The following is a 10000-nucleotide window of genomic DNA, read 5'->3' as shown; positions in this document are numbered from 1 at the left end:
CGCGGGCCCCTCTTACCCGCGCCGGAGCCTCAGCTTGCCTTCCAGTGAGCTGGGCTCCTTTTTTATTTTCTTTGGAGTGGGCCACCCGGAGGTGGAGAGCGACCCGCAGACGAAGCACGGCCAGGGGCCGCCGGATGCCGCCCATGGCGGGCGCTCCCACTCCTCTGACACCTGCGAAGCAGCAAAGTGCTCCTTTTCGATTCCTTCCGCCACCCGGAGGTGGAGCGCGGACCCAGCCACCGCGCCGGAGCGAGCAGCAGCCTCGCTCCGAGTGTGCGCCCGCAGACGAAGCACGGCCAGAGGCCGCCGGATGCCGCCCATGGCGGGCGCACACACTTTTCTGACACCTACGAAGCACCCAAGTGCTGCTTTTTGGGATTCGCCACCCGGAGGTGGAGCGCGGACAAAGCCACCGCGCCTAGTGTGCACCCGCAGACGAAGCACGGCCAGAGGCCGCCGGATGCCGCCCATGGCGGGCGCACACACTCTTCTGACACCTTCGTAGCACCAAAGTGCTGCTTTTTGGGATTCGCCACCCGGAGGTGGAGCGCGGACAAAGCTACCGCGCCGGAGCGAGCAGGAGCCTCGCTCCGAGTGTGCACCCGCAGACGAAGCACGGCCAGAGGCCGCCGGATGCCGCCCATGGCGAGCGCACACACTTTGCGGACACCTCGGATTGGCCACCCGGAGGTGGAGAGCGACCCGCAGACGAAGCACGGCCAGGGGCCGCCGGATGCCGCCCATGGCGGGCGCTCTCGCTCCTCGGACAGCTCCATCGGCGCAGCATGGCGCTCGCGGTCGTCATTACCCGCTGGCGAGGCGCGGCCAGGGCCGCCAGGCGTCGCCTATCGCGTGCGCAAACTCCCAGCAAGCACCAACGTGCTCCTTTGGATGTTGTCATCCGGAGGTGATAGCGCGGCCCGGGCCGCCTGACGCGGCCCATCGCGGGCGCTCCTCGTCGGACACCTGCGTCACACAGCCTGGGTGCCAGCTGTGGAGTGACACTTGGAGAAAAAGAAGCACAAGTCACTCATATAAAAGTTCCCGTTCCCTTTTGTTTGTGTCACGCTTGGAAATGCTTGAGAGGTGACACTTTGTCAAATTTGCAGCTGGTGTCTCATCATCATCATCACCGCTGCTCATCAGCCTTCCTTGGATGCCTGCCATGCACGCGGCCCAACGGGGCACTCAGATGGGGTGGGCAGCCCGGACCGCCTTGCGCGGCCCAACACGGGCGCCCGGGGGACGCGGAAACCCGTTTTAGAAAATAACCTCCAGGGGTTTTCCAAGAGCGGCACAGCCCCAGCTCACGTCCGTGTTTCAGTGCGTCAAAAGCGGATTCAAAAGTGTGCTTTTCTCGGTACTTCCCCTGGAGGTCAGTGTTTCTAAAAACTGGGTTTCCGAAATCGTGCTGGAGGTGTTTTGGTCAACCAGGAAAAATGGCATTTACGGGAGAGGGTAAAGTATACCCCCCCCCCCCCTCTCGGCTGATTTACCCTCTCCCGTAAACGCGTTTTTTCCTGGTCGACCAAAACACTCATTGACTCCCATTCATTTGACACTTTGTCATTTTTTCAGCACTTTTTTCGCGCATTGGGTACTCCGCCCATTGACTCCCATTCATTTGACACTTTGTCGTTTTTCCAGACCTTTTTTCACGCATTGGGTACTCCGCCCATTCACTCCCATTCATTTGACACTTTGTCGTTTTTTCAGCACTTTTTTCGCGCATTGGGTACTCCGCCCCATTCACTCCCATTCATTTCACACTTAGAAAAATCATCCGAGCGGCTCTCCACGCATTTTATAGCCGCTTTGGGGCTCCAGCCGCCTCGGCCTTCATTTCTGACTAGGCTCGTGTGGACTTTGTCGTTTTTTCAGCACTTTTTTCGCGCATTGGGTACTCCGCCCCATTCACTCCCATTCATTTGACACTTTGAAAAATCATCCGAGCGGCTCTCCACGCATTTTATAGCCGCTTTGGGGCTCCAGCCGCCTCGGACTGCATTTCTGACTAGGCTCGTGTGGACTTTGTCGTTTTTTCAGCACTTTTTTTACACATTGGGTACTCTGCCCCATTCACTCCCATTCATTTGACACTTTGAAAAATCATCCGAGCGGCTCTCCACGCGTTTTATAGCCGCTTTGGGGCTCCAACCGCCTCGGACTGCATTTCTGACTAGGCTCGTGTGGACTTTGTCGTTTTTTCAGCACTTTTTTTACACATTGGGTACTCTGCCCCATTCACTCCCATTCATTTGACACTTTGAAAAATCATCCGAGCGGCTCTCCACGCGTTTTATAGCCGCTTTCAGACTCCTGCCGCCTCGCCTGCACTTCCGCCTCGGTCCGTTAGGATTTAGGCCTTTTTTCAGCACTTTTTCTCCGTTCCTCCGGGGCGACAGCGGCTCTCCACGCATTTTATAGCCGTTTTCAGACTCCTGCCGCCTCGCCTGCACTTCCGCCTCGGTCCGTTAGGATTTAGGCCTTTTTTCAGCACTTTTTCTCCGTTCCTCCGGGGCGACAGCGGCTCTCCACGCATTTTATAGCCGTTTTCAGACTCCTGCCGCCTCGCCTGCACTTCCGCCTCGGTCCGTTAGGATTTAGGCCTTTTTTCAGCACTTTTTCTCCGTTTCTCCGGGGCGACAGCGGCTCTCCACGCATTTTATAGCCGTTTTCAGACTCCTGCCGCCTCGCCTGCACTTCCGCCTAGGTCCGTTAGGATTTAGGCCTTTTTTCAGCACTTTTTCTACGTTTCTCCGGGGCGACAGCGGCTCTCCACGCTTTTTATAGCGGTTTTCAGACTCCTGCCGCCTCGCCTGCACTTCCGCCTAGGTCCGTTAGGACGTGGGCCTTTTTTCAGCACTTTTTCTCCGTTTCTCCGGGGCGACAGCGGCTCTCCACGCTTTTTATAGCCGCTTTGGGGCTCCAGCCGCCTCGGCCTGCATTTCTGACTAGGCTCGTGTGGACTTTTTCAGCACTTTTTTTGTGCATTGGGTACTCTCGCCCATTGACTCCCATTCATTTGACACTTTGTCATATTTTCAGCACTTTTTTTGTGCATTGGGTACTCTCGCCCATTGACTCCCATTCATTTGACACTTTGTCATATTTTCAGCACTTTTTTGGCGCATTGGGTACTCTCGCCCATTGACTCCCATTCATTTGACACTTTGTCATATTTTCAGCACTTTTTTTGTGCATTGGGTACTCTCGCCCATTGACTCCCATTCATTTGACACTTTGTCATATTTTCAGCACTTTTTTGGCGCATTGGGTACTCTCGCCCATTGACTTCAATGCATTTACTGCAACTCCTGCCTGTGTCCGCCAGAGGGCGTCTGGCTTAACAGCGGCTCTCCACGCTATTTCTATCCGCTTTGAGGCTCCAGGCAGCTCGGCCTGAGTTTCTGAATTTCTCCCTTGACACTTTGCCATTTTTTCACCTTTTTTCTCATTTCATCCAGGGACACAGCGGCTCTCCACAGACTTTGCAGCCGCCCCTGGGCTCCAGCCAGCTCGGCCTGGGTTTCTGAATTTCTCCCTTGACACTTTGCCATTTTTTCACCTTTTTTCTCATTTCATCCAGGGACACAGCGGCTCTCCACAGACTTTGCAGCCGCCCCTGGGCTCCAGGCAGCTCGGCATGGGTTTCTGCCTAGCTCCCTTGACACTTTGCCATTTTTTCACCTTTTTTCTCATTTCATCCAGGGACACAGCGGCTCTCCACAGACTTTCCCGCGGCCCCTGGGCTCCAGGACCCTAGGCATGGGTTTCTGCCTAGCTCCCTTGACACTTTGCCATTTTTTCACCCTTTTTCTCATTTCATCCAGGGACACAGCGGCTCTCCACAGACTTTCCCGCGGCCCCTGGGCTCCAGGACCCTAGGCATGGGTTTCTGCCTAGCTCCCTTGACACTTTGCCATTTTTTCACCCTTTTTCTCATTTCATCCAGGGACACAGCGGCTCTCCACAGACTTTCCCGCGGCCCCTGGGCTCCAGGACCCTAGGCATGGGTTTCTGCCTAGCTCCCTTGACACTTTGCCATTTTTTCACCTTTTTTCTCATTTCATCCAGGGACACAGCGGCTCTCCACAGACTTTCCCGCGGCCCCTGGGCTCCAGGACCCTAGGCATGGGTTTCTGCCTAGCTCCCTTGACACTTTGCCATTTTTTCACCCTTTTTCTCATTTCATCCAGGGCAACAGCGGCTCTCCACAGACTTTGCAGCCGCCCCTGGGCTCCAGGACCCTAGGCATGGGTTTCTGCCTAGCTCCCTTGACACTTTGCCATTTTTTCACCCTTTTTCTCAATTCATCCAGGGACACAGCGGCTCTCCACACACTTTAGAACCGCCCCTGGGCTCCAGGCAGCTCGGCCTGAGTTTCTGAATTTCTCCCTTGACACTTTGCCATTTTTTCACCCTTTTTCTCAATTCATCCAGGGACACAGCGGCTCTCCACACACTTTAGAACCGCCCCTGGGCTCCAGGCAGCTCGGCCTGAGTTTCTGAATTTCTCCCTTGACACTTTGCCATTTTTTCACCCTTTTTCTCATTTCATCCAGGGACACAGCGGCACTCCACAGACTTTACAGCCGCCCCTGGGCTCCAGGCAGCTCGGCATGGGTTTCTGCCTAGCTCCCTTGACACTTTGCCATTTTTCCACCCTTTTTCTCATTTCATCCAGGGACACAGCGGCTCTCCACAGACTTTGCAGCCGCCCCTGGGCTCCAGGCAGCTCGGCATGGGTTTCTGCCTAGCTCCCTTGACACTTTGCCATTTTTTCACCTTTTTTCTCATTTCATCCAGGGACACAGCGGCTCTCCACAGACTTTCCCGCGGCCCCTGGGCTCCAGGACCCTAGGCATGGGTTTCTGCCTAGCTCCCTTGACACTTTGCCATTTTTTCACCCTTTTTCTCATTTCATCCAGGGACACAGCGGCTCTCCACAGACTTTCCCGCGGCCCCTGGGCTCCAGGACCCTAGGCATGGGTTTCTGCCTAGCTCCCTTGACACTTTGCCATTTTTTCACCTTTTTTCTCATTTCATCCAGGGACACAGCGGCTCTCCACAGACTTTCCCGCGGCCCCTGGGCTCCAGGACCCTAGGCATGGGTTTCTGCCTAGCTCCCTTGACACTTTGCCATTTTTTCACCCTTTTTCTCATTTCATCCAGGGCAACAGCGGCTCTCCACAGACTTTGCAGCCGCCCCTGGGCTCCAGGACCCTAGGCATGGGTTTCTGCCTAGCTCCCTTGACACTTTGCCATTTTTTCACCCTTTTTCTCAATTCATCCAGGGACACAGCGGCTCTCCACACACTTTAGAACCGCCCCTGGGCTCCAGGCAGCTCGGCCTGAGTTTCTGAATTTCTCCCTTGACACTTTGCCATTTTTTCACCCTTTTTCTCAATTCATCCAGGGACACAGCGGCTCTCCACACACTTTAGAACCGCCCCTGGGCTCCAGGCAGCTCGGCCTGAGTTTCTGAATTTCTCCCTTGACACTTTGCCATTTTTTCACCCTTTTTCTCATTTCATCCAGGGACACAGCGGCACTCCACAGACTTTACAGCCGCCCCTGGGCTCCAGGCAGCTCGGCATGGGTTTCTGCCTAGCTCCCTTGACACTTTGCCATTTTTCCACCCTTTTTCTCATTTCATCCAGGGACACAGCGGCTCTCCACAGACTTTGCAGCCGCCCCTGGGCTCCAGGCAGCTCGGCATGGGTTTCTGCCTAGCTCCCTTGACACTTTGCCATTTTTTCACCTTTTTTCTCATTTCATCCAGGGACACAGCGGCTCTCCACAGACTTTCCCGCGGCCCCTGGGCTCCAGGACCCTAGGCATGGGTTTCTGCCTAGCTCCCTTGACACTTTGCCATTTTTTCACCCTTTTTCTCATTTCATCCAGGGGCACAGCGGCTCTCCACAGACTTTCCCGCGGCCCCTGGGCTCCAGGACCCTAGGCATGGGTTTCTGCCTAGCTCCCTTGACACTTTGCCATTTTTTCACCTTTTTTCTCATTTCATCCAGGGACACAGCGGCTCTCCACAGACTTTCCCGCGGCCCCTGGGCTCCAGGACCCTAGGCATGGGTTTCTGCCTAGCTCCCTTGACACTTTGCCATTTTTTCACCCTTTTTCTCATTTCATCCAGGGCAACAGCGGCTCTCCACAGACTTTGCAGCCGCCCCTGGGCTCCAGGACCCTAGGCATGGGTTTCTGCCTAGCTCCCTTGACACTTTGCCATTTTTTCACCCTTTTTCTCAATTCATCCAGGGACACAGCGGCTCTCCACACACTTTAGAACCGCCCCTGGGCTCCAGGCAGCTCGGCCTGAGTTTCTGAATTTCTCCCTTGACACTTTGCCATTTTTTCACCCTTTTTCTCAATTCATCCAGGGACACAGCGGCTCTCCACACACTTTAGAACCGCCCCTGGGCTCCAGGCAGCTCGGCCTGAGTTTCTGAATTTCTCCCTTGACACTTTGCCATTTTTTCACCCTTTTTCTCATTTCATCCAGGGACACAGCGGCACTCCACAGACTTTACAGCCGCCCCTGGGCTCCAGGCAGCTCGGCATGGGTTTCTGCCTAGCTCCCTTGACACTTTGCCATTTTTCCACCCTTTTTCTCATTTCATCCAGGGACACAGCGGCTCTCCACAGACTTTGCAGCCGCCCCTGGGCTCCAGGACCCTAGGCATGGGTTTCTGCCTAGCTCCCTTGACACTTTGCCATTTTTTCACCCTTTTTCTCAATTCATCCAGGGACACAGCGGCTCTCCACAGACTTTACAGCCGCCCCTGGGCTCCAGGACCCTAGGCATGGGTTTCTGAATTTTTCCCTTGACACTTTGCCATTTTTTCACCCTTTTTCTCATTTCATCCAGGGACACAGCGGCTCTCCACAGACTTTACAGCCGCCCCTGGGCTCCAGGCAGCTCGGCCTGAGTTTCTGAATTTCTCCCTTGACACTTTGCCATTTTTTCACCCTTTTTCTCAATTCATCCAGGGACACAGCGGCTCTCACAGACTTTAGAACCGCCCCTGGGCTCCAGGACCCTAGGCATGGGTTTCTGCCTAGCTCCCTTGACACTTTGCCATTTTTTCACCTTTTTTCTCATTTCATCCAGGGACACAGCGGCACTCCACAGACTTTACAGCCGCCCCTGGGCTCCAGGCAGCTCGGCCTGGGTTTCTGAATTTCTCCCTTGACACTTTGCCATTTTTTCACCTTTTTTCTCATTTCATCCAGGGACACAGCGGCTCTCCACAGACTTTGCAGCCGCCCCTGGGCTCCAGGACCCTAGGCATGGGTTTCTGCCTAGCTCCCTTGACACTTTGCCATTTTTTCACCCTTTTTCTCAATTCATCCAGGGACACAGCGGCTCTCCACACACTTTAGAACCGCCCCTGGGCTCCAGGCAGCTCGGCCTGAGTTTCTGAATTTCTCCCTTGACACTTTGCCATTTTTTCACCCTTTTTCTCAATTCATCCAGGGACACAGCGGCTCTCCACAGACTTTCCCGCGGCCCCTGGGCTCCAGGACCCTAGGCATGGGTTTCTGCCTAGCTCCCTTGACACTTTGCCATTTTTTCACCTTTTTTCTCATTTCATCCAGGGACACAGCGGCTCTCCACAGACTTTACAGCCGCCCCTGGGCTCCAGGACCCTAGGCATGGGTTTCTGAATTTCTCCCTTGACACTTTGCCATTTTTCCACCCTTTTTCTCATTTCATCCAGGGACACAGCGGCACTCCACAGACTTTGCAGCCGCCCCTGGGCTCCAGGCAGCTCGGCCTGAGTTTCTGAATTTCTCCCTTGACACTTTGCCATTTTTTCACCCTTTTTCTCATTTCATCCAGGGACACAGCGGCACTCCACAGACTTTACAGCCGCCCCTGGGCTCCAGGCAGCTCGGCATGGGTTTCTGCCTAGCTCCCTTGACACTTTGCCATTTTTTCACCCTTTTTCTCATTTCATCCAGGGACACAGCGGCTCTCCACAGACTTTACAGCCGCCCCTGGGCTCCAGGCAGCTCGGCCTGAGTTTCTGAATTTCTCCCTTGACACTTTGCCATTTTTTCACCCTTTTTCTCATTTCATCCAGGGACACAGCGGCTCTCCACAGACTTTCCCGCGGCCCCTGGGCTCCAGGACCCTAGGCATGGGTTTCTGCCTAGCTCCCTTGACACTTTGCCATTTTTTCACTCTTTTTCTCATTTCATCCAGGGACACAGCGGCTCTCACAGACTTTAGAACCGCCCCTGGGCTCCAGGACGCAAGGCATGGCTTACTCTCGCCCATTGACTTCAATGCATTTACTGCAACTCCTGCCTGTGTCCGCCAGAGGGCGTCTGGCTTAACAGCGGCTCTCCACGCTATTTCTATCCGCTTTGAGGCTCCAGGCAGCTCGGCCTGAGTTTCTGAATTTCTCCCTTGACACTTTGCCATTTTTTCACCTTTTTTCTCATTTCATCCAGGGACACAGCGGCTCTCCACAGACTTTGCAGCCGCCCCTGGGCTCCAGCCAGCTCGGCCTGGGTTTCTGAATTTCTCCCTTGACACTTTGCCATTTTTTCACCTTTTTTCTCATTTCATCCAGGGACACAGCGGCTCTCCACAGACTTTGCAGCCGCCCCTGGGCTCCAGGCAGCTCGGCATGGGTTTCTGCCTAGCTCCCTTGACACTTTGCCATTTTTTCACCTTTTTTCTCATTTCATCCAGGGACACAGCGGCTCTCCACAGACTTTCCCGCGGCCCCTGGGCTCCAGGACCCTAGGCATGGGTTTCTGCCTAGCTCCCTTGACACTTTGCCATTTTTTCACCCTTTTTCTCATTTCATCCAGGGACACAGCGGCTCTCCACAGACTTTCCCGCGGCCCCTGGGCTCCAGGACCCTAGGCATGGGTTTCTGCCTAGCTCCCTTGACACTTTGCCATTTTTTCACCCTTTTTCTCATTTCATCCAGGGACACAGCGGCTCTCCACAGACTTTCCCGCGGCCCCTGGGCTCCAGGACCCTAGGCATGGGTTTCTGCCTAGCTCCCTTGACACTTTGCCATTTTTTCACCTTTTTTCTCATTTCATCCAGGGACACAGCGGCTCTCCACAGACTTTCCCGCGGCCCCTGGGCTCCAGGACCCTAGGCATGGGTTTCTGCCTAGCTCCCTTGACACTTTGCCATTTTTTCACCCTTTTTCTCATTTCATCCAGGGCAACAGCGGCTCTCCACAGACTTTGCAGCCGCCCCTGGGCTCCAGGACCCTAGGCATGGGTTTCTGCCTAGCTCCCTTGACACTTTGCCATTTTTTCACCCTTTTTCTCAATTCATCCAGGGACACAGCGGCTCTCCACACACTTTAGAACCGCCCCTGGGCTCCAGGCAGCTCGGCCTGAGTTTCTGAATTTCTCCCTTGACACTTTGCCATTTTTTCACCCTTTTTCTCAATTCATCCAGGGACACAGCGGCTCTCCACACACTTTAGAACCGCCCCTGGGCTCCAGGCAGCTCGGCCTGAGTTTCTGAATTTCTCCCTTGACACTTTGCCATTTTTTCACCCTTTTTCTCATTTCATCCAGGGACACAGCGGCACTCCACAGACTTTACAGCCGCCCCTGGGCTCCAGGCAGCTCGGCATGGGTTTCTGCCTAGCTCCCTTGACACTTTGCCATTTTTCCACCCTTTTTCTCATTTCATCCAGGGACACAGCGGCTCTCCACAGACTTTGCAGCCGCCCCTGGGCTCCAGGCAGCTCGGCATGGGTTTCTGCCTAGCTCCCTTGACACTTTGCCATTTTTTCACCTTTTTTCTCATTTCATCCAGGGACACAGCGGCTCTCCACAGACTTTCCCGCGGCCCCTGGGCTCCAGGACCCTAGGCATGGGTTTCTGCCTAGCTCCCTTGACACTTTGCCATTTTTTCACCCTTTTTCTCATTTCATCCAGGGCAACAGCGGCTCTCCACAGACTTTGCAGCCGCCCCTGGGCTCCAGGACCCTAGGCATGG

The sequence above is a fragment of the Dunckerocampus dactyliophorus genome, unplaced genomic scaffold (assembly GCF_027744805.1).
Source record: "Dunckerocampus dactyliophorus isolate RoL2022-P2 unplaced genomic scaffold, RoL_Ddac_1.1 HiC_scaffold_28, whole genome shotgun sequence".
Lineage (NCBI taxonomy): Eukaryota > Metazoa > Chordata > Actinopteri > Syngnathiformes > Syngnathidae > Dunckerocampus > Dunckerocampus dactyliophorus.
Note: the sequence above shows the minus strand (reverse complement) of the source record.